Source organism: Eptatretus burgeri, chromosome 18 (genome assembly GCF_056783735.1).
Source record: "Eptatretus burgeri isolate ZD-2024b chromosome 18, Ebu_testis_v1, whole genome shotgun sequence".
In the NCBI taxonomy this organism is placed as follows: domain Eukaryota; kingdom Metazoa; phylum Chordata; class Myxini; order Myxiniformes; family Myxinidae; genus Eptatretus; species Eptatretus burgeri.
This window is the reverse complement of record NC_140978.1, coordinates 32,818,488-32,844,889: the sequence shown is the minus strand read 5'-3', so window position 1 is coordinate 32,844,889 and position 26,402 is coordinate 32,818,488. Positions and strand designations below refer to the sequence as shown.

Sequence of the window (26,402 nt, the reverse complement as noted above, 5' to 3'; positions counted from 1 at the left end):
TTACACACCCCACCGTTAACCCACGTGCTCCTTGCACACTCCCCCTGTCCCCCAAATCTCGCTCACCCTCACCGCGCGTCCTCTCTTCCCCTCGATTACTTTTAATGACCATGAGCGTATATACTGTGTGTGGGATGAGGGAGGGCGCTCTCGCGGCACGGGTGCAACACAAAGGAGGGGAGGGGTGGTGGGACAAGGAATCGCGCTGGGGGCAAAGATGCGATGGAAAAAAAGTGAAGGAAAAGCAGGAATGCTTCGCCTTCCACCCACCGCCCCCCCCTCCGGTCTGGCCGCCAGCGAAGCAGGGGGAGGGTGCGCGGGGGACGGAACGAGGGCGGGAAGACCATTCGAGGCACTTGTTTTGTAGCCGGGCGGGTGTGCAGAGTGCGCTCCGGCCGGGGCTCCAGCTCCGCTCCTGGTGAGTCCACACGGGAGCTCCCGTGCCCCCTGTGCACCCCCACCTTGCTCTCCCTCACCCTTGGCTAGCCCTCCCATCACCTTTCTCTCGTGTCTGCGCTTCGCTCGGCCACCGGGAAACAAGTTCAGCGACGGATTTTCTCTCTCTCTCTCTCTCTCTCTCTCTCTCTCTCTCTCTCTCTCTCTCTCTCTCTCTCTCTCTCTCTCTCTCTCTCTCTCTCTCTCTCTCTCTCTCTCTCTCTCTCTCTCTCTCTCTCTCTCTCTCTCTCTCTCTCTCTCTCTCTCTCTCTGCACCCCGTGATTCTTGTGTTCTCTGCACTTTGTGTACACTCTCTAGAAGTTAGTTGTCTGCACTCCTCTCTCTCTCTCTCTTTCTCTCTCTCTCTCTCTCTCTCTCTCTCTCTCTCTCTCTCTCTCTCTCTCTCTCTCTCTCTCTCTCTCTGTCTCTCTGTCTCTCTCCACTCACTTCCATCTTCTTTAATCCTCCAGTATAGTCACTAGATATCCCTTCATACTCTTCTCTTGTCCTCCCTCTGCTCTGCTTACCGTGTCCCTGCGCCCTCTGAACTCAGATGGTAAAGCGCGAACTCACGCATTCTCACTTGTCACCTTTACAATGCGTTTCCTTCAATTCCTTTTCAATAACTCTCTTTAGGCGTCACTTTGCCATTCTCACTCACACGTGCAATGGACCTCATGGACGGCCGCTCGCACTCTCCGTCACTCATGCCGTCTCTGTTGTCCTCGAGGTGCATTCCACAACGGGTACTTGCCGGACTGCGGTCTCTGGGTCCCCGGGAGCACTGTTTTCAATATCCTCCACACCTGCACACTTCTGACTACACTTTCACATGGGGTGTACGAGTGTATACGTCGTGTTCATATGCTGTGCTGTTAGCATGATTATGGTAAAGTTTTCCACCAAAGGGTGAAAATTCCCTGCGATCCACATTAAAAAAAAACATTCCACCACAACCGTCTCGACATTCCCAGAGTGCTTCTGTGGCGTTATGATTGCAGCACATTTCCCGTGTTTTCAGAATGTGCACACGCACACACACACACACACACACACACACACACACACACACACACACACACACACACACACACACACACACACATACATACACACACACACACACACACACACACACACACACACACACACACACACACACATATACATACACATCATATATATATATATATATATATATATATATATATATATATATATATATATATATATATATATGTACACACACCACACACACACACACACATACATACACATCATATATATATATATATATATATATATATATATATATATATATATATATATATATATATATATATATATATATATATATATATATATATATATATATATATATATTTTTTTTTTTTTGCGGGCTGGGGGGTCAGGTGGGAAGACCACTAGGGGGAGGAAACTATCTCGGCTCCCACCAGACTCCCCGGAATTGTAGGCCGTCACACACGGATAATTCCGTAATGCGGCGGGTCGCTAACCGACTGTGGATGCCAATAACTCAACCGCGTGACCTAGGATCCTCCCGTCTATGGGTTAACCGGGTTACCTAATTAATCACGTGATCTAATTACCGGGGAACATACCCTCGGTACACCTTGTCCGAACCGGATCACTTAACCGGACCGGATCACTTTACCGGATCGGTTGCAACCGAGCGACACTGCCAAGGATGTACCGGTTAAAAGGAATGGATTGTTGGGAGTAAAGTCCCGGCGAAGCTCGGATTCAGACCATGCTGGATCAATGAAGGAAAAGACAAAAACGAGCAGGGAACATTCCTAATAGTAATTTATAACAAGCAGGTGAGGAAGGGTATGTTGTACGATCAATAGATTTATTGGGGTGTGCAAACAGAGATAGGGAAGAAAGGTCTGTTGCGACAATAAACAAGCAACTTACAAAAGGGGACACACAGCAGACTTAACGTGAAATAATAACAATAATAATAATAATCTTCTGCAGTCTTACCTTTGTGGACAGGTGCCAGGACACACACACACGCACACACACAGATACAGAAAACCCGATGAAGAGGAAGTATTGCAGCAACACAGGAGAGGAATTGAGGCTACGTTCTCTTGACCGTAGGGTAGTTGAGGCTACCTTTGTGTAATTGATTTCGCGAATGCACTACCAATACGTATAGGGGGAATGCTTTGTGGTGCGGTACCCCCTGACAGCTGGCATGTCGTCTTGCTTCGGGGAGGGGGGGCTCGCATCGAGACCGTCGGCATGAAGGAGGGGCTTGAGTTGGCGGAGGATGGAGTCCAGGTGATGACATACGGAGTCGAAGAACAGCTTGAGCGGGAGGCGAGGCAGGGCAGAGAGCAGAGAGAGATTGAAGGCTCTGCTCAGACCTTTATAGGCCCCGTGGCACGGGGGGGGCACCCCAAAGCGATGTGTCGTCACCCGAATCAGGTGCTCTGATTGGCCCCAACCCCCTTCGCGGCCCAACCGCGATGGCCGGAAACCGCAACATTCCATTTCCGGCAAGATGACTTCGCGCCGTGGAATTGTCTCACTCCGACCCCGCGACATGATATGAATCGCCCACACCGAACTCCGCATCATGAATTGCCTTGCAAAAAACCACAGGCCGTGCCCTGATGACCGGCCGAGGGTCCCGCATACCCGCTCGGGCACCCAGACCAGCGTTGGTCAATGTGCCTGCTCCGTGTGCGCCACGTGGCCCAAACTGTACAACATTCCTCCACCCGATCGCAGTTTCACTGGCCGCAGAGGCGAGAAGGTAATATGTTATGGCAAACCCATGCACAAATGGTAAGATGTGTCCATTAAGGTGACACGAGCTAAACACTGGTCTGCCTTCAAGCACATTCCGTACAGGGCGCTTCAAGCACATTCCCATGGCCCACGTGGGTAGCGCGCATTCGCCCAATTCTGCAAGCGTGTGCGCTGGCCCAACACCGATATGTGTCAGAAATTGAGGAGGAACGATCGGTTATATAATTATATGGAGGTTTGGAATGAAAAGGATATAGATATGTGTCAGATGGAGAAATGGAGGGAAAAGAGAATGCCGAGAATAATGAGTCCAGAAATGGGTTGAAAGGAACGCGCCGCTTGTGCCTTGCACACTCGCATCCCGCCCAACGTGGCGTGGGGTTGCCTTTCTATTATCGGCCTCGGTATGCATTCCATGCAGTGTGGGTGTCGTGCTGGGTGTGTTTTCTGTCCATTGGGTGGAAATTACCGCTGTGCTGCATTTGGCAGGCTGTGTTTTCTACGGAGGGGTGTCCAGCATAATGCCTGCTTAGCCTTTGCTGAGGACCCATCTCACAGCGAAGGGCATACGTGGCTCAGATTTATCTCAGGAATAATCAGAAAAGAAGAGGAGGAATGAAGTTAGAAATGAAATGAAGAAGAAATTATGTAAGCAAACCTAGCTCTGAGATCCTCATAACACAAGCCCTTGTTGTCCTGCGAGACAAAAGGGAAGGGACTATCTACACGTATATTCATGGAATAACTGTCTTGGGACCACTTTCTGTTGGATGCATCTGGTTCCGAGAATCGCAACAATGTGTATATCTATGTATGTGTATATATATATATATATATATATATATATATATATATATATATATATATATATATATATATATATATATATATATATATATATATATATATATATATATATATATATATATATATATATATATATATATCTATGTATGTGTATATATATATATATATATATATATATATATATACATACACACACACAATTACACACATTCATATTCACACACATACACATATACACACATCCAGTATACACACACAAATAGTAAAAATTGTACATCCACCAACTTGTCATTGAGTTTTCTGTGCATTGCTTGTTTTTGGTGCACGGTCCTCATCGAGCCACAAGAATCGGACACAACCACACAACCACACAACCACACACCGACCACACGGCCATCAGACGAACACAGTTTGATGCGTTTCTTGCACTTCGCAAAAACACTTCATTCAATTTCATTCATCGCTGTTCTTTCCACGACATCAAAATCAATGTTAAAAGCATAAAAGAACCAAACGGTAAACGCATCGACAAATCGCTCATTCGATGAACACACTTCACTCTTTGAGAACACACCATGATTTGCTTTGCTTTGATTTTCTTTTTTTATCGATACATCATATCTATTTCTCGTTCCTCGAACATATCGATCACATGTTGGGTACCATGAATTATCAAGTGATACACTGCGTGTCCTCTCCCGGTGGATTTAACCCTGGGTGATAAGCCAAGGTGTGCTTTCTCTTTCCTTATATGGTAAATAATGATGTAAAGATATGTGAAAAATTGGACTTGTTTATTAAATATACTTGTGCACAGGAAATTGTGCTGTCTACAATTAACCATGTAGGTCTATAGCATACTACGTCATAATCAATATGTACATTATGTATATTCCGACACACACTCGCGTGGTTGTGGACCTGCTGTTTGGGGAGCTTCTGTGATTGAACCGTCACAACCTTGATGATGATGATGATGATGATGATGATGATGATGATGATGATGATGATGATGATGATGATGGATGATCGATATCACATGGTGGGGATAGACGAGGAAGAGGAAAAAATTAAGTTCTACAAGGCGTGCACACCTCTCGATCCATATGATCAATGCTGCGCAGCTTGAATACCCAGGTTATTTTGGCTTTCCTCTTGTAGTTATGTCTAGTTTAACTCCCTGAATGTTACATGAGTTGTACAATAAATATACCGAAGGTTGTATGAAAAATCCACTTCTCATTCTGATTTTGGATGAACCGTACTCTGTTATAGACCTTCAGTGCTGCCGAAGCAGTTTGTTGGCAAGGGTTATATTAGGTGGTTTACCATTGCCTTTTCAGTAGTAGTTAAGGCAGGAAGTTGGAATTTGTTCAGGGTGACGGCGTTAACTCACCTACTCTTCACTAAGGACACCGTGCAATATTTTCTGTTCACCAATTAATGCCGGCAGAAAGGACGCCAGTTTAACGTCAGTCTGAGAGATGGTACATTGATTAACCACCCTGCCTGTGAAACATTGGGTTGACAGTTTATAGCTGGGTCGGGATTCCAACCCAGGCTCGACAGCTTATGTGCAAGTGCGCATATCTCGAGGCCAACCTGCTAGGCCAAGTTCAACTTTAGGAGCCTTAAATGATCAAAATGCTCTTCATTTGCTTGAATTGTTAGGGTTAAGTTTCAGGAGTTTTCCTTGCCCAGTTCCTAAGCCTAACATCTCACCTGCATACCTGGGAAGTTATCACTACCCACTCCCTGTCGTCCAGCGGGTCCGTGCCTGACCCTCCCGCTGCATGGGAGGATGCCCCGATGACTGTGGGATGTGCACTATCAATGGCAAAGGTCAGCTCATGGCCTGTTATGCCCACCGTGCCAATAATAAACAGATAAATAAGAAAACGGTTGACGTGTTTTTGGCCTTTTCAGCCCAAAACATCTCGGCATCAGAGGGAACGCTCTCTTAAAAGACAAAATAAAATAGTTGGAACGCTTTTAAGCATTTCCAAGGCAAGTTTGTCCCGCCCTTGTAGATATGACCTGTACATGTGCAACTCCTTCATATAGATGAGCATTAATCCACAAGTTAATTGTTTAAACGAACTGTTCACGTCATTGCCGCAGTTTCCACCTTACTGTGGGATTGAGAACAGATTGGACGTTTTTTCCACATTATATGCATCAATGATTATTGCTTATGGCTTTTAATGGCATGGTATAGGTTTCCCCCTTTCATCCTTGTAATATTATATTGGAGTTTATGCTTCGTTGATCACAGTTCTATATTATAGTATGGCTGCTGCAGGTCGGGTGTATTCATATTCATTAACCACACTTGATTTTTCATTGATGTGATGATATCTATGCATGGTGAGATGAACGTTTCAAAAAGCACAAGATTTTGAGCTCGTAGTTTGTGCTTGGGCTGACAGGATGATCGAGAGGTACTTGCACTCACCTCTAAGTTGGCTAAGCTGGGTCGAAACTTGACCCAGCTATAAACTGCCATCCTGATATTTCACAGGCAGGGTGATTCTTCAACTTGTGTGCCGTGTCTCGGATGGACGATAAACTGGGCATCCTGTCTGTCGGAATTCGCTTGTGGACGTTAAAGATCACACGGTGTCCTTTGCGAAGAATAGGCGAGCTGTTGCCAGCACCATGAACAAAATACAAATTCCTGCCTGAACTATTCTGCTCGAAAGACAATGGCAAACCACCTAGTATAATCCTTGCAAATGAACTGCTTCGGCAGCGCCCACACTCTACGACACGGTTTGGTACATCAGAATTAGAAGAGTTTCTGCTCAAAGATGATTTTTTTTCCCCTTTAAAACATTTTTACAAAATTACCAGGATATTTAAATCCTGGTTTTCATTCAAACATACTGCACAAGACAGTATTTTATCAACATTGCTTGATGCGTGTGTAAGTGTTTGTGTGTGTGCGCACTTGCACATGAGTACTTGAATTGCATGGCACGTGCCGTTGCTAATGGGCTGTTGGCATCCACTAACACTTTGTCCTAAACATTATTAGATATGAAGCTGTTTGTAACATTGCACCAGCACCATTACTCCTTCAGAAGAAATGCAGGTTCAGTGTTGGATTATGTTCTGCTGACTGCGGCCCGAAGGTGGTTCCAAGGCGTCCCGGAGTGGTTCGATTGGGTTTAGGTTGCATCTCTCATGGGCTGCGACACTTTCGATATTCACCGTTGTTGTCCTCGAATCAGTTTGTAACAGACACGACCCTGACAGCCATCAGTGTGCACGTCAGAAAGTGTAGAAGCGCTTGGAAGTGCAATGAATCGCAGTTCCGCTCTAATCACATTTGTATGCCATTGTACATGGTTTTCACCAGAAAAACGTATCTAAGACTATCATTCAACTTCGATGAATACCTTGTTGCTTCATATACATTTTAGACATATTTAAGTTTTAAAAGCGTAAATGTGTCACTATTTTGCATGGCATGTGGTTTTGAACATTCATTGCATGAGGGTCTCATCGGTCTGCCCCAAACCAACAACGAACAAATAACTGCTTTACAAGTTTTTTCCTGCTACGCTAAAGTTTTAGTAGCTCTCTTATCGAGATTATAAAGAAATATCAATGTCCAATGCACTTATGTCATGGTATAGTAGAGATAAATTAGTTTCCTTTCGGCTGTGGGGTGGATTTTGAAAACCTTGTGGTTTTCCTCCACCTGATCTTCAAACTCCACTCTCACTTTATTGCTCCTTCCTTGTGCACCTTTTCCGCTTCAGGATCTGCAGAATCCGTTTCCTTTTGGAAGGAAAGAAAAAAAAAAGCTTTCCGAGGGTCAGGGCGTTGGAAACACCAATTCGTTGGAAACAAACCGCTCTCTCGTCATCCGGCTGGGAATTCACAGTGGGGTTCGGCACCCCCTCCCAGTGTCGAGCGTGCCCCTCACATACCCGTATACCCGCCTTCCTGACCCCGCTCTTCCGCCGGGCCGGCGTGCCAAGAATATTAATTCCAGAAGGGATTGCCCGAGCCACCCATGACATGACATGAAGAAGACCGCCCGGCCGATGCTTTCACTTGTCTCGGCTCTGAATAATTGCTACTTCATTAGTGCGGATTACAGCGGGCACGCTGGCTCAGGACAGGACATCTGCGCGTGCGCGCGCGCGCGCGCGCGCACACACACACACACACACACACACACACACACACACACACACACACACACACACACACACACCTACAGCCTGGCACTGCCACACCTCACAAACACGGCTGGTAGAGACACTTGTCTCATTCATTGTGTTCTCTGCACAACAATGCTTGCACAGGGAATCCATCATTGGCAATATAAAGAAACCTCTCGATATATGGCATTTGAGTGAGTCTGGAAAGGAAGGAAAGGAATAAGCGATTGTTAAAAAAAAATTAAACTTCCTTGTTTCAACTGTTCCATAAAATCTGTCCGAACAAGTCTTTGTCACGTGGGTTCATCTTTCCTGCCTCGACCTCTGAAACCGAACAGGGTTAGTGTGCAGCGTTAGCATTGATTTTGTTTCGTGTACCCTCGAGTTATTCTGAGCAGGAATCAGTGTGTACTGCATATGCTATATTCATTACAACGGAATTTTATGAACTGACATTAGTGCAAATCCACTGCTAGTGTATTGCAAAGCCACAAAATTAATGACTGTTACTGTATTTCTAGTGTCCGTGCATATTATACTTGGTAAAGTTAATGAAGTAGCTTTGGTGTATTTCCAGTGTTCATGCTTTTAAAATCTGTTTGAATTAAGGAAGTAGTTTTGGTTTATTTCCTGTATTTGTGCATTCTAAAGTTGTTGAAATGAACGAAATAGTTTTGTTTTATTTTTGGTGTCCGTGCATTTTAAATCTATTGATGTTAATGAAGTTGTTTTGTTTTAGTTTTGGTGTTTGTGCATTTTAAATCTTTTGAAGTTAATGAAGTAGTTTGGGTTTATTTCCGGTGTCCGTGAATTTTCAAGCTGTTGAAGTTAATGAAGTGGGTTTGATGTTTTTTGGTGTTCAACCATTTTGAACTGATTGAAGTCAATTAAGTAGCTTTGGTGTATGTGCGGTGTTCATGCTTTTTAATTTGTTTAAGATAAGGAAGTAGTTTTGGTTTTATTCTGGTATTTGTGCATTTTAAAGTTGTCGAAGTTAATGAAATAGTTTTGTTTTAGTTTTGATGTTTGTGCATTTTAATTATATTGAACTTGATGAAGTGGTTTTGTTTTATTTCTGGTGTTCATGCATTTTAAATCTGTTGAAGATAATGAAATACTTTTGTTTTAGTTTAGGTGTTCGTGCACTTTAAATATATTGAAGTTAATGAGGTTGTTTTGTTTTAGTTTTGGTGTTTGTGCATTTTAAATCTATTGAAGTTAATGAAGTGGTTTTGTTTTGTTTCTGCTGTTCATGTTTTTAAAATCTGTTGAAGATAATGAAGTAGTTTTGTTTTAGTTTTGATGTTTGTGTATTTTAAATCTATTGATGTTAATGAAGTTGTTTTGTTTTAGTTTTGATGTTCATGCATTTTATATCAAATGAAGTGGTTTTGTTTTATTTCTGGTGTTCGTTCATTTTATATGTATTGAAGATAATGAAGTGGTTTTGGTTCATTTCTGGCGTTCGTGCATTTTAAATCTGTTGAAGATAAAGAACCAGTTTGTATTTATTTCCTGTGTTTTTTCATTTTAAATCTGTTGAAGTTAATGAAGTGGATTTGATGTTTTTTGTGTTCATGAATTTTAAACTGATTTAAGTTAATTAAGTAGCTTTGGTGTATTTGCGGTGTTCATGCTTTTTAAATCTGTTTAATGTAAGGAAGTAGTTTGGGTTTATTTCTGGTGTTTGTGCATTTTAAAGTTGTTGAAGTAAATGAAGTAGGTTTGATATTTTTGGAGTTCATGGAATTTTAAGATGTTGGGCTAAATTAAATAGTTTTGGTTTATTTTTGGTGTTGGTGTATTTTATACCTGTTGAATTGAATGAAGTTAGTCTGTTTCATTTTTGGTGTTCATGCTTTTTAAACATGTTGTAGATAAAGAACCCGTATTGGGTTTATTTCCGGTGTTTATGCATTTTAAAGCTGTTGAGGTTAATGAGGTTGGTTTGGTGCATTTCCGGTGTTCATGTGTTTTAAATCTTTTGAAGTTAATGAAATGTGTTTGGTGCATTTTTGGTGTTTGTGCATTTGATAGTTGTTGAAGTTAGTGAAGGATTGTTGATGGTTTTTTTTTTGGTGTTCTTGCATGTTAAAGCTGTTGAAGTTAATTAAGTATTTTTGGTATTTTTTTGTGTTTATGCATTTTAAATAAGTTGAAGATTATGAAGTAGCTTTGGTGTATTTCCTATGTTCATTTATCTATAATTCCAGCAGTGTATGTGTGTGTGTGTGTGTGTGTGTGTGTGTGTGTGTGTGTGTGTGTGTGTGTCCCCGCTGTTTCTCGACAACCACTGGTCCGATCTAATTGAAACTTGCCAGATATATTGCTGGGGACCTGAGTATGTGCCTTTTCAAGGTTTAATATTAATCGGACAAGTGCTTCCCAAGTTATGGCCATTTATTTACCAAACCAATGACAAGACACGTTGTTGCATGGGTGTGGCCAATGGGGAAGGGAAGCTCAGCCGCATTCCCCATTACAGGTTACAACGTACGGGCTTCCGGATAATGATGACTTCGTGTATTCTAATAATTTATCTTTCTTATGCGCATTTATAGATAAACACAATGCCCCAAGTTATGATCGTTTTCATATTAGACGGTGCATAAATTTCGGTAACATCAGAGTGCTGGTATGCTCTGAACCAGGAAGTAAAATTTTTTTCTCTCTCTCTTCTCTTCTCTTTTTGTTTTTCCTTGCCACGACATTGCGAAAAGGTAAAATACATTGGCGCTAATTGAATAATTGAGTATTAAAACGAAATTGTGAATAATCGTAACTGCGAATAATATGCGAACTTCCGGGCCACGCACGTACGGGCACGCAAGAGCGAAGAAATGGCCTGTGTGGTTTTTGTTTGTTGCTCGCGGTTTGAATATTTATTTATGATTTTTTTTTTTTTTTACGGGCACGTACTAGTGCTTTTTAAATCTGTTTAAGTTAATGAAGTAATTTTGGTTTATTTCCGGTGTTTTGAAGTTAATGCAGCAGTTTTGGCATATTTCCAGTGTTTTTTGTACTTTTTAAGATGTTTTAGGTCATGAAGAACTTTTGGTTTATTTCTGGCATTCGTGCATTTTTACCAGTGGTGTGTCACAAGTCTACAAGAGCTCCACATGTTCGGTGTTGTTGTGGTTCTGGTTTGAGGTCCATTTATGAAATGTGCACCTATTGTTCAGGCAGGTGACGGACCCCACCCACATTTGTTGCTTGACTCCACCCATCATGGCACCCAGACAAAATAATATGGCCGCCATCTTGGTTTTCTGGTGGGCCGAAGACATCAGGCCTGCAGGCCTCTGCTGATTATACGCTACCTGGGTTTGTTGCGTCAGATTTACATTGGCTTTGTTGAGGTGGAGTGTTGTGCATGATGAGGGACCCCAAAAAATCTAATCATATGTTGAATAAAAATTATTAGCAAGGTTTAATCAACCTCGTCAGCACGCACTGTACGCTCCTCCTGAGAAAAGATAACATGGGCCGAAGACCACAGGCCTGTAGGCCTCTGCTGACTATACACTGCCTGCATTTGTTGCATCATATTTCCATTGGCTTTGGTTGGGTGGAGTCTTATGCATGATGAAGAATCCCGAAAAATATAATCGATGTCGAATTAAAATTATTAGTAAGATTTAATCAAACCCGTCAGCATGCATGGCATGTGCCTCCCTCAAAAAATAGTGCTACATAATTTTTTATGGCCCCATTTTAAGGTTAACCAATTCGTGACCTGTGAAGAATCAGCTCATTCTCATATGACTATGGAGGAGGGTTTCATAAATGAGAGTTGTCGAGTTAATCTTTTAATAGCGCATTAAACACGTGTTACCCAATTGGTTGTTCATCTTTTAATAACGCTGTAAATGTACATTTCCCAATCGGCATGTTACTGGATTTTGTCGCAGGTTGTGACCATCATGCAGTCATTCTTGTTAATTTGTTGAAGATAATGAACCAGTTTTGGTTTATTTTCGGTGTTTGTGCATTTCAAAGCTGTTTGATGCAAAAGTCATGCATTTTAAGACTGTTGAAGTTGATGATGCATTTTTGATGTTTCTTCTTGTTCATGGATTGAAAAGCTGTTGAAGTTAATTAAGTTGTTTTGGTTTAGTTTTGGTGTGTATTTTAAATATGTTGAAGTTAATGAAGTAGTTTTGCTGTATTTCCGATGTTCGTGCGTTTTGAATTTGTTGAAGATTACGAACCAGTTTTGGTGTATTTCTGGTGTTCATACATTTATATCTGTTCAAGTTAATAAATCAGTTTTGGTCATTTCCAGTGTTGTGCATTGTAAATTTGTGAAATTTTCATAAGTAGTTTTGATGTATTTCTTGTGTTTGTGCATTTTCAAGCTTTTGAAGTTAATAAAGTATTGTTGGTGTATTTCTGGTGTTCGTGCATTTTAAATCTCTTGAAGTTATCGAAGTGTGTTTGGTGTATTTTTGGTGTTTGTGCATTTTAAAGTTGTTGAAAGAAATTAACCAGCTTTGGATTATATCTTTTGTCCTGCATTTTAAACCTGTTGAAGTTAATAAAATGATTTTGGGGTATTTTCGATGATAATGCATTTTTTAATCTCTTGATGTTAATGAAGCAGTTTTGGTGTATTTCTGGTGTTTGTGCATTTTAAATCTGTTTAAGTTCATGAAGTCGTTTTGGTTTATTTCTAGTGTTCTTGATTTTAGAGTTGTTATAAGTTGATGAAATCGTTTTGTTTTATCTTTGGTGTTCATTTATTTTAGAGTTGTTGGAAGTTGATGGAATAGATTTGGTTTATTTTTTAGTGTTCATGTATTTTAGAGTTGTTTGAAGTTAATGAAGTAGTTTTGGTTTATTTTTTGGTGTTCGCGCATTTTAGAGTTGTTCGAAGTTAATTATATAATTTTGGTGTTTTTTTGGTGTTCATGTATTTAAAATCTGTTCAAGTTTAACGAAGTTTCTTTGGTTTATTTCCAGCATTCGTGAATTTTTACCTTCAACATGTTGCATGTGTACATGAGCTCCACATGTTTGGTGATGATGTGGTAGTTGTTGGCGGTCAATTTTTGACATGTGCACTCATTGCTCGGACAGCTGCTGGACACAACCTTCATATTCTGCTTGACTCTAGCCACCATAGCATGCAGACAAAATAATGAGCTGCCATCTGGATTTTCTGGTGGCCTAACACCATCGGGCATGTAGGCCTCTGATGATTATACACCGCCTGGGTTTGTTGCATCAGATTTACATTGGCTTCGTTTGGGTGGAGTGTTATGCATAATGAGGGACCCCAAAAATCTAATAATGTTGAATAAAAATATTAGTAAGTTTAAATCAAGCCATCAGCACATGTGGTACTGTGCCTCCCCCAAAAAAGAGCATTACATAACTTTTGAACAGCCACATATTGGTGTTAAACTATCCATGACCATGTGATGAATTGGCTCGTTCTGATATAACTGTGGCAGTGGGTGACATGGATGAGAGGTGTGGAGTTAATCTTTTAATACCATTGTTCATCTTTGAAGAAGACTGTAAATGTGGGTATCCCAATCTGCCTGTTACCGGATTTGGTCATTCGTGTTTATTTGTTGAGATTTATGAACCAGCTTTACTTTATTTTTGGTGTCCATGCATTTTAAGACTGTTGAAGTTAATGAAGTGTGTTTGATTCATTTCCTATGTTCATGCATTTTAAATCTGTTGAAATTAATGAAGTGGGTTTGGTTTATTTCCGGTGTTCATGCATTTTAAAGATGTTGAAGTTAATGAAGTAGGTTTGTTATTTTTAGTGTTCATGCATTTTGAAGCGATTGAAGTGTTTTGGGTTTATTTCCAATGTTCGTGCATTTTAAATCTATTAATGTTGATGAAGTGTGTTTGGTTTATATCTGGTGTTCATGCATTGTATAGACTAGCTGGGACCATTGGTCCATTGGAGCAAATTTACATTGATCTTCATGGCCTTGCAGCATGCCTACCTGCTATACTGTTTGAGAATGAGCTTGCCTTTCACCAAGCCAATATGTGCTTGGGCCAGGGTGGGGATTATACGTCTATTATTATTATGGCCAAATGATACAACTATTATTAATGTTGTTTATATTATTGGTATTAATCAATATATGCTTTGTTTCAGTCTTATCATTATTTTCGTTATTAATTTTGTAATCAGAATGCCATACCATGGTCGAAGGATGTATTAAGCTGCTCCGTACACCTTAACATGGTGTGCGTTTAAAACATGGAAATTCTTCCAAGTTATTTGTAGTTAATTAGCCTATTTAACTCAGGAAGTCATGACAATCATTTTGGTGTCTCACATTCCACATCAGAAAGCTCCAGGAAAACTACACATACACACATACACAAACACACAACTCATCCACTGATAGTAGATGTTGGGGTCAATGAAGCAGTTTTGGGTTATTTTTGATGTCCGTGCATTTTAAACCTGTTGAAGTTCATGAAGTGTGTTTGGTTTATTTTTGGTGTTCATGCAATTTTAAGATGTTGAAGAAAATTAAGTAGTTTTGGTTTATTTTTGGTGTTGGTGTATTTTAAACCTGTTGAAGTTAATTAAGTGTGTTTGGGTTATTTTTGGTGTTCATGCATTTTTAAGATGTTGAAGTAAATGAAATAGTTTTGGGTTATTTTTGCTGTTAGTGTATTTTAAATCTGTTGAAGTTATTGAAGTCGGTTTTGTTTATTTCCGATATTCATACATTTAAAATCTGTTGAGGTTAATGAAGTGGGTTTGATATTTTTTGTTGTTAATTAATTTTAAATCTGTTGAAGTTAAAGAAGTGGTTTTGGTGAATTTCCGGTGTTCATGCATTTTAAACCTTTTGAAGTTGATGAAGTGGTTTTGGTCTATTTCCGGTGTTCATGCATTTTAAATATCTTGAAGTTAATGAAGTGATTTTGGTGCATTTTTGGTGTTCATGCATTTCAAAGGTGTTGAAGTCAATGAAGTGTCTTTGGTTTATTTTTGGTGTTCTTGCATTTTAAATCAATTGAAGTTAATGATGCAGTTTTGATTTATTTCCACTGCTCATGCATTTTAAATGAATGCACTGTTGAAATGAATGAAGTGTGTTTGGTTTATTTCTGGTGTTCATGCATTTGCAAGATGTCGGAGTTAATGAAGTTTTTTGGTTTATTTCCGTTGCTCCTGTATTTTAAAGATGTTGAAGTTAATGAAGTTGCTTTGATATTTTTTTGTGTTCATGCATTTCAAAGCTGTTGAAGTTAATGAAGTTTGGTGTATTTCTGTGTCCATGCAGTTTAAATGTGTGAAGATATTGAAGTAGTTTTGTTGTAGTTCTGGTGTTAATGCATTTTACAGTTGTTGAAGTTAATGAAGTGCTTTTGATTTAGTACTTGGCAAATATATATATATATATATATATATATATATATATATATATATATATATATATATATATATATATATAAAGACCTACCCACATCTCTCACCTGTGAATGGAGTGAATAGCAAATCAACTCTCACCTAATCCTTTACACCCAGGTGGCTTGGATTATATAAATGATTGACCCCTCCCATGCTACTCTAGCCAAAGTTGCTGTGTAAAGCAACCCAAGAAGACTTACGCAAGGTAAGTGCTAAACACCAAATATCGTAAAGCACAGCAAGATAGCCCACTCATGCGCAACTGCGTTCAATTCGGTGAAGTAAGCAACGGAGCAGAACGGCGGCCATTTTAGCAAGCAATCTGCTTTCTTGGTTGTAGTTCGACCGCTGTATCGATCGCGGAGTAGGAGGCAGGAGAGGGAAAGAGAGTAAGGCGATGATAGATTAGCCATGTACAAGACAGTTTCTTTTAATCACAAGTGAAATTACACAAAATAAGAAGAGATGAGATAGAAGAAAGAGAAAGAGAGAAATTAGGATGGAGAAATAGAGAGGAAGAGAAGCTAACAGATAAAAAAAAGAAAAGGCAAATTGAGAGAGGAAATTATAAAAATCAAAGCCCAGACAAATGCCGAAAGTATATTATTCTTACCTGGAGACATACATATATATATCATCATCATCATCATCATCAACAAAAGAAGTCATGCAACATAATCTGTATGATAAATATCACCTTACAAGAAAGTATCCTTCGAAGTAACTATTTAGGCATGGGGAGAAATCCGGGGAGGGGAGGCAAGGGTCAAACCTCCCCCCACCCCCCCCCCCCCCACACACACACACACACACACACACACACACACACACACACACACACACACACACACACACACACACACACACACACACACACACACACACACACACACACACACACACACACACACACACACACACACACACACACACACACACACACACACTTTAATGGGTATTGAATGTTCTCCCAAATGTCCCATCAATGGTTGGTGAATAACTTTTTTTTCTGATTCTCACTTCCGAGTGTCCCCCCACCCCCCCCCCCCATCTATTATTATTTTTGCTTACACATCTTTATGCCTCCTTTTTATGCGATTTATGCCAATGCATTCAGCCGTGGCAAAAATGGTTAAATGTATATGTATTATTTATTGTAAAGCGCCTGATTCTAAGTACTATTCAGATGTTATTTAAGTGTTATTTGTGGTTTTAAATGGTACATTTACATGTACGGTATGTCAAATTTATGAACATAAATATTGTTACGGCTGTGGAAATTCGCAGAACACTATAAAAGGTCCTTCGTTCAGTTATATTGCTCAGTGTGTGTTCAGTTAGATTTCCCCACCGTTGTTTTTTTTTTTTTGTATACCTTGGTCGAGGCTCGTATGAGAGCTAACACACAACTCACAGCAAGGAGGCATGAGACAAGAGGGGCGGGAGTGGAAGGGACAAAACAGTGGGGAACAGACACATTAGGTGAACTGTGGAAGGGAGAGGGATGGGGATGGGACGGGGAACATGGCGAAGAGAAGATGGACATTACAGGGACTTTCAGGAAGGAAAGCAGGAGAATTGAAGGAAGTGGGCTTGGGTGGATTATCGGGGGTAGAAAAGATCGAGGATTTGGATGGAGGAAGATAAGAGGTGGTGGTGAACAGCTGTTTTGAAAGCCTGGAGGGAAGAATGGGAAAGAATAGAGTGAGGAAGTTTATTCCAAAGGCGGGAAAAAAGAGGAATGAAAGAGTGAAGATGAGCAGTGATTCGTGATTTTGGTAGTTTTACCAGAAGGGGGTTGTTGGCGGATCTTGAGCACCCTGTGGAAATGTGGTGGGGAGAAATCGCAGAGAGAGCAGGGGGGCAAGGCTGGAGAGGAGTCGGTAGAAGATAGAAAGACCACCGACCACCCTGCGGTGATTGAGTGAGAGGCCCAAAGACTCAGCTTCATTGCGGGAGATGCCGATGATCTTAAATGCCCTGGTTTCGACAGCGTGAAGCCGAGAAAGGTGGGAGGCAGGAGCACCAGCCCAGAGGGGAGAGCAGTACTCCATCAGGCTACGGACAAAAGCTTTGTAAGTGGTCAGGAGCTCAAGAGGGCCGAGGAAGGACTTTGCACGACGGAGGATTCCCAGTCGGCGACTGGCTTTTGAGGCGAGGTTGGAAATATGACTTTCCCAGGAAAGGTCATGGCAGATAGTGAGACCCAGAAGCTTGAAAGAAAAGACTTCTTCCAGAGGATTGTTGAGAAAGTGGATAGGGGGGTTTTCTAAACGGTCCTTTCGAAGAGACATAGTGAGAGTGTGAGATTTGTCTGGATTGAAAGACATGTTCCACATGTTGGACCAGTTTGTGATTTTATCCAGATCTGCAGTGAGCGAAGAAGCTGCTGCTTGCCGGTCTGAGGGATGACAGATGGTACGGCAGAGGGTGGAGTTGTCGGCAAAGAGAAATAGAGGATTTTCCAGAGAGTCCAAGAGATCATTGATGAAAACCAGAAAAAGAACAGGGCCCAGAACGCTACCTTGAGGAACTCCAGCCTGCACAGGAAGAGGGGATGAAAGAACCCCATTTAGGGCCACACGTTGACTGCGACAGGAGAGGAAGTCTGCGAGCGATGAGTGGGAATTTGAGTTTAATGGGAATTTATCCGTGTGGACAGGGCTGTGATCTTTGAGTGAGCCTTTATTCTTTGCTATCGTTATTTTGGACCAACCGCTTCACACCAACCACCACCACCACCAACATCGCTCTCAACAACCACTTCCCACAACCCTCATAACCACACCACCGCATTTCCACCTCGGCACACAGTTTCCAGAGGCCTGGCCTTCGTCGAGGGAAAGCAGGCGGCCCCCGTTCCCCCCTCCCCCGGACGAATGGCGTCTCCACGGTGAATTCAACCCTGTTGTGGAAGAAGACAAATGCAGCGGCAAGGGAGCGTCCCTGATTTGGCGGGAAAATGCTCCCGTCGAGAAGGTTACCGCATGTTCTGGAAAGAGGGCGGGGCGAGAGTGGAGGGGCGGAGCGGGGGTAATAAAAAGGACGCACGGAGCATTCGTTCTCTCTCTCTCTCTCTCTCTCTCTCTCTCTCTCTCTCTCTCTCTCTCTCTCTCTCTCTCTCTCTCTCTCTCTCTCTCTCTCTCTCTCTCTCTCTCTCTCTCTCTCTCTCTCTCTCTCTCTCTCTCTCTCTCTCTCTCTCTCTGTGTGTCTGTCGTCGCTGGAGTTGTCGCTGCCCCTGGACGCCGCGGAAGGACCGGGGCTGCTTCTGCCGGAGTTGCGGGAAGATCTGGGCTCGTGTCCGAGTCAGGAGCTTGGAGCGGTCGGTCGGTGGAGGTCCGGGTGTCGCGAGGGAGATGCAGGCTGGAGGCGCAGCACTGCTGTGTCGTGCTAACCTGCGCGTGCATGTGGGGAGAGCCGGAGAGAGCTCGCCTGCCACTTGGCAAGGCCTGGGCGCAACCGCGACTATGCTAGCTGCCGTGGGGATGGGACGTCGCGACTCGCCCCATCAAGGCACCACGAGGGTGCAGGTAACCTGCAACTATTTCGTGGGGCCCTTTCAGTCACCAAGGCCCCACGTTATAAAGGCCCACGGATCCAGTCTGACTCCCTTGTCTTTGAGGGGGGTATTTTTCCTGGGGTTTTTCTTTGAATGCATGATGTGGCGCTGAGTCCGTAAGTAAAACCTGTTAAGTAAATGTACATAATAACCATAGTCGGTTGTAGTGTTTTCGCCTTGCCTGTGTCTTTGTCCCCATCCCGCAGTCTTCAACAAACAACTGCGTGCATGTTTTTCCATTATTGCTTACCTGCATGACTGCATGATTGTTTGTATATGTGCTGTATAATAAATGTGCTCATTTAAATGTACCCCGTTCATCGTGTCGTTTCCCCCATTGAACCGCCGTATTGTTTTTCGGAGTACTAGTTGGTTTTTGAATACCGATAATAGAATCGGGTCCGGCGAGGTCTGGCGATAATACCCACTTGGTTATCCCAGAACGGAACGAACCGCTTAAGCGGTTCGTGTCCAAACAGGCATTCGCCGAGGTATGGTCCCTCCGAAGGTTACCTGCACGAATACTTAAGTATATCGATATTCGGCGATTGACCCTGTCGCGCTCGGGTAGAATATGGACTGGGCCGTGGTGGGATTGAGAACCCACCCATGGCTGGTTTCTGGCGTTGTTCCAGAAAGTCACGACTGAATTGTCCGTTCGGTGGGCGAGCGGCCGTTATTAGTTAACGCGGTCACTCGCACGCCGGGCGGGCGTAGATTCGTAACAATATAATGGTGTAAGAGTTTTGCACCTGGTAGTCAACTGAGGTGGAAACTGGGTAACAGCTTTCTGCCATTGACTAGCAAATTGAACAATAGTTTTGTTCTACTTTGCTTCAAAGTATGACCTTCTTTTCAGCTGACCCAGTGCCATACACCATACACCATTGCACACACACACACACACACACCATTACACACACACACACACACACACACACACACACACACACACACACACACACACACACACTGCAAACAGCAAACATTCAATATGCAATAACCTGTTACAATATCAAAATGATTGCTGTTCACATAAGTATGGAAGAATTTCTATTTAAACTTCATAACTTTTCAATATATTTCCAAATGCCTTTGTATTCCAAGTACAGTATTTCTTTCTTTTCCTTTACAAGTCTGCATTTCCAGTGTCTTCATTCATGCATATGGATTTACTTTACTAGAAAAAAAAGAAAAGTTATGAGTCATTGGTAAATGTACTTTTAAACGCTTACCTGCAATGATTTTTCACACATTTTACAGGTGGAAATGAAACTTACAGTACCCATGCTGAACATTGCATCATCTCCTGGCAATTAATGAAAAGATAAATTATTTTCAATTATTCGCACTACACTAAGTCGGTATTAGATAAAAAATATTAGATGCACAGGTGTCCATGTATTTAAACATTCCAGTGTTCATGTACCTTTCCCTGTTCTGAGGGAATCTGAAGAAAGACAAATCAGGTCGTTTTGATTGACGGTTTGAGCAGTTTATTGCTGAGCAGTGATTCTGAGATGAGGAACGAGACGCCATTGCTTTGTTACCTTCTGGAACATATGTGTTGTGAACAGATTCCGGGTTGTTGGCGAGCGCAAGCTCGCTCTGCCTGCCTGACAAAATGGCCGCCGAGGGCGTCCATTGGATACTTCACTGTTTCGCGCGAGTGGGCTATCTTGCTCTGCTTTACGATCTTTGCTAAACAGTTTCGAACCCTTCCCAGAGTTCCTCAACAACTATAAAGACGTTCACCATAGTACACACACTACAATCCCAATGCAATACACTCCCCTCAGCTACCGGGCCGGCTTCATCACTTATTGGCGAATCATCAGTGACAGTGAAGACGGCAATGCATACCAATGAGGATCTCAAGCATGCACCACGTGCAAACGTCAAAAGCAGTCAATATATAAATAAAGAAAGACCCACCCACATCTCTCACCTGTGAATGGAGGGAATAGCCAATCAGCTCTCACCGAATCGACTACGCCCAGGTGGTTAGGATTATACAAATGATTGACCCCTCCCCTGCACCTCTTGCCAAAGTAGCTGCATGAAGCAACCCAAGAAGACTTGCACAAGGGAAGTGCTAAGGGCTGTTCCATTGCAAGGTAAATGCTTGAGAGCCTCATTGGTATGCATTGCTGTCTACAATATATATGTATATATATATATATATATATATATATATATATATATATATATATATATATATATATATATACTCAATGCTGTTGGCCGTATATATACGAGGTCCATCTAAAAAGTAACGGGACTGACTTCACAGAAATTTTATTCCAAAAAAATATTGTAATCACAACTTGTCCCCTTCAAAATAGTTTCCCTCCAGTCTTACACACTTGTCCATCCTCTTCTTTCACGCTTCAATGCACCCCCGGAAGGCTTGTTCTGGAATTCTCTGGAGCTCCATTGTCACGGCCATTTTGATGACCTCCACCTCAGGAAATCGGGTCCCCTTGATCACCCCCTTGAGCTTGGGGAATAGGATAAAATCATAAGGGGCCAAGTCTGGCGAATACAGTTGTTGCTCCAGAGTTGGCACGTTGCTCTCTGCCAGAAACTGTCGAATGCTCAGGGCACTGTGAGCAGAGGCATTTTCATGGTGGAGCACCCAGGCGTTGTTCTCCCACAGATACCGCCTCTTGTCCCGGACTGATCTCATGAGGCACCGGAGGATCTCCTTGTACACATATTGATTCACTGTTTGACCCTGTGGTAGAAACTCGAAGTGGACGATGCCCATGATGTCAAAAAAACGTGATGAGCATCACCTTGACCTTCGACTTCGACATCCTTGCTTTCTTTGGTCTTGGTGATGCCGGACTTTTCCACTGACAACTCTGCCGTTTGATCTCGGGATCGTATTCGAATATCCACGATTCATCGCCAGTTATGACTCTCCCGAGCAGGTCTGGATCGTCCTCGAGGCGCTCAATAATGTCTTAACAGACAGTGACTCTGCTGTTTCTGGTCCTTGGACAACAGCTTGGGGCACCATCTTTGCGCATTTCGAGATTTTCAGCGATGATGCTCCAGACAGTGTCCTTGTTGATGGAAAGTTCCTCAGCAATCATCCGCACCGTGAGTCGACGATCTGTGCGCACCACCTGATTCACACGCTCGATGCTGTCGGCCGTTCTGCTCGTTGAAGGTCTTCCAGACCGTGGATCATCTTCAACCTCCTCCCATCCCTCTTTGAACCTCTTTTGCCAATCACATGCACATGTACATGACATTCCCGTTTCTTCCCCGTAGACTTGCTGCAGCATTGCGAAGGATTCGGAAGGTGTTTTGCCAAGCCTGGCAAGAAACTTCAGATAGGCTTTCTGCTCATGACTCAGCGCAACGGCCCAGACTAGACAACGTGTAAAGTACGACCTGTAAAAAAAAAATCACACAATGGGCGCAGTCAACCATCACCAATCGTATATATTGCTGGAATGTTGCAAAAGACTGTGACGCAACCCGTTCATTCAAGTTGTGTAAGTGGAGCACAGAGCAGGCTCAGTCCCGTTACTTTTTAGACGGACCGTATATATATATATATATATATATATATATATATATATATATATATATATATATATATATATATATATATATATATATATATATATAAAATGTGGTGCCCCCAGAATCCGAACGACCCATTGTTTGAACAAATTGGAATCCGAACAATTTTTTCGAGAAAATTTTGCCCTAAAAACCGAAAACATTTTCGAAAACCGAACACAACGTTTTATATATATATAAGTATATATATATATATATATATATATATATATATATATATATATATATATATATATATATATATATAACTGTTCATGTTTGTTCACGTGCGTCTCCCCCGCCTGTTCGAGCCGCATCTTCGCGCTTTGTTCATTCAGTTCGTCGGTGGAAGTACTCGTGAAAGCATCTCTCGTGTTAGCGATCGCTACTTTACCTCGTGTTTTCACCTTGATTTGTGCATTTTTTTTTCAATTATCACCCTTGTGCATTCACCATGGCAACCAAGAAGAGCAGTGAAGCAAATAGGAATAAGAGGAAGTCCGTGAGAACGACAATTGAGTTGAAGAAATAACTTAACGCTAAGCATGAGAGCGGTACGCGTGTGTCTGATCTCGCTGCCATGTTCGAGCTGCCGAAATCGACCGTGTGTAGGATTCTGAAAAATAAAGAAGCGATAAAAGCGCGAAAACCCGTCGTGAAGCGAACTCATTCAATGAACTCTCTGACGAATCGGCTTTAACGAACTCAGCGTTTTTTTTCGCGAGCATGGTAGTGACGTCACGCTGCGTCACCCAATCGCTTCACCTCTTGATTCTCTCCCGTGGAACTGTGAGGTGAAAACGGCACGTTTGTGTCTCCACAGAGTGTACTGGGATATAAAACACCATTTGGTGCTGCATGGTTAACTAGAACGGGCACTCATAGAGCGCATACCTTCGCCGCCAATACTTTTTTTGTTCTTGGTATGAGTGTGGGGAACTGGTTTGATGCTGGTTTCATGCAAATCGAATAAGATTTGACTGAGTTATGTCGAAAACCGCATATTTTTCAAGGGCGTGACCCCCCTCGACATTTTACCCCAACCGGTGACATGTGTTATGACGTCATTGTGTCACAAGATTGGGCATTAAATTCTGAACATTTTGGTGCTGGGTTCATGTAAAGCGGACCAGAATTGACCGCGTTATGACAAAACCGCATATTTTTCAAGGTCGTGACCCCCCCCGACCTTTGACCCCTAACCGGTAACAAGAGTATGGGCGTCATTGTGTCATATTGCATATCACAAGATGAGGCGTTGAATTATGAACATTTTGGCGTTAGTTGCATGCAAATTGAATTGATCCGCTGTGGCGACCTCTAACGGGAGCTAGCCGAAAGAAGAAGAAGAAGAAGATTTTCCCTTAAACATGGGTAATTTCAGTTGAAAGTGTCTTGAAAGTGGGTTTTCTTGAGGTCCAGGAACGGATTAATTCACTTTCCATTATTTCTTATTGGGAAAATAGTTTTGGAATCCAAACTTTTTGGAATCCGATCAGCCTCTTGGAACGAATTAAATTCGGATTCTGGGGGCACCACTGTGTGTGTGTGTGTGTGTATATACCTTCTTCTTCTTCTTCTTCTTCTTCTTCTTCTTCTTCTTCTTCTTCTTCTTCTTCTTTCGGCTGTTCCCGATAGGGGTCGCCACAGCGGATCATCCGTATGATCCGCATAGTGATTTGGCACATGTTTTACGCCGGATGCCCTTCCTGACGCAACCATGGTCGCCTCTTACGACACAGGGATATGGTATACCTATTTTAACCAGGGTATACACCGGCCCAGTATACTGGTACTCATTTCACTGACCTCGGAAGGATGACAGGCTGAGTCAACCCCCTGATGTATTAATTCAGTGGACCAACAGGGCTTGAACTCAGGACCTTTTGGATCCCAAGCCGCTGCCCGAACCACTGCGCCAACACCAGGCATATATATATATATATATATATATATATATATATATATATATATATATATATATATATATATATATATATATATATATATATATATATATATATATATATATATATATATATATATATATATATATATATATATATATGTAGACAAGTATGTTGATCATATGCAAATGTTTGTTTCTCTGTTCACCTTTAATCACCTCCAGGTCAAAATTTTAAATTGATCTTCACGAAGCATCACCAAATGGTGTAGTTGGTGGTCCGACAGAATCGTATTTGTTTTTGAGGTCAAAAGGTCAAAATATCATCATCGGCAAGCCAGAGGTCAACAACTTTTTCAAATTTCTAAAATCCTCAATTTTCATCTGATCGACGTCAAATTTGAAGAGGATTTGCATGTCAGGTCAATGAAATCTACAACCCACTATGTTTGAGGTCAACATTGGCCAAAAGGTCAAAATAGACCAAATTTGTAAAATCCTCAATTTTTATCCAATTCACTTGAAATTTGAAGAGTATTTACATACTGTATCATGTTAATGAATTCAACCACCTGTTATTTTTGAGGTCAACATCGGCCAAAAGATCAACATAGACCGAATTTCTAAAATACTCAATTTCAATCCAATTTGAAATTTGAAGAGCATTTAGATATCAGGTCACTGATTTCAACCACATATTATTTTTGAGGTCAATATAGGCCAAAAAAGGACAACATGGGCCAAATTTCAAAAATTGTCAATTTCCATTTGATTGACTTGAAATTTGAAGAGGATTTGCTTCTCAGTTCACTGAATTCAACCACCAACTATTTTTGAGGTCAACTTAGACCTAAAGGTCAACATAAGCCAAATGTCAACAACTTTGGTGCAATATCTAAAATCTTCAATTTTCATCAGATTGACTTGAAATTTGAACGGGATTTGCATATCAGGTCAATTAATTCGACCACCAATTATTTTTAAGGTCAAAACGCCAACAGGCTTAATTTATATAATTGAGAGGTCGGGCCAAAAACTTTATTTTTATATATTATGATATTTCAAAAAGTTGTGGACGAGTTATCACAAAACTATGTGGATGAGTTGTTTAGGTGACATTAACAAATAGATTAGATTTTGCTTCAGATCCAGCCCATCAGTGGGATACAAAATGTAAACTTCAGCCTGGTGGAGGTATGCACTCGACTGAGTGCCGTTCTACTTTTTGTTTTGTCTTGCCAAGTGTCACTCTATGAGCGATTTTTCATTTTTGGTGTTCTTGAAGCTATTGAAGTTGATGAAGTGGTTTTGGTTTATTTGTGGTGTTTGTTAGTTTTTAATCCATTGAAGTTAATGAAGTGGTTTTATTTTATTTTTGGTGTTCGTGTATTTTATATCTGTTGAAGTTAATGATGCAGTTTTGATGTATTTCCGTTGTTCATGCATTTTAAAATTATTGAACATAATCAGGTGGGTTTTATGTTTTTGTCGTGTTCATGCATTTTCATACTGTTGAATTTAATGAATTAGTTTTGATGTATTTCGGCTCTTTGTACATTTTGAAATAGTTGAAGTTAATGAATCGCTTTTCATATATTTTTGCTGTCTTTTTTTATTTTTTTATTTCTGTACATAGTCGAGGCTCGTGGTAGAGCTTTTACACGAAATGGATCAGAATGTGACATTATGCAAAAGGAACACTAGAGAGAGGTTGGAAACACCAACAGCATAGTTGAAGGCCTAGATTGAGGGAG

At 41.6% G+C, this 26,402-nt stretch overlaps 1 protein-coding gene across 5 annotated transcripts in view; it reads left to right on the top strand.

The window, feature by feature from the left end:
* The first annotated feature begins 236 nt into the window (after nucleotides 1-236).
* Nucleotides 237-26,402, top strand: part of LOC147008843 (forkhead box protein P4-like) — a 247,315-nt gene continuing 221,149 nt past the window's right edge. For all 5 annotated transcript variants that reach the window (XM_085864592.1, XM_085864591.1, XM_085864589.1 and 2 more), the window contains exon 1: nucleotides 237-418. The gene's annotated coding sequence lies outside the window, so the exon portion shown is untranslated. The remainder of the gene's footprint in view (nucleotides 419-26,402) is intronic.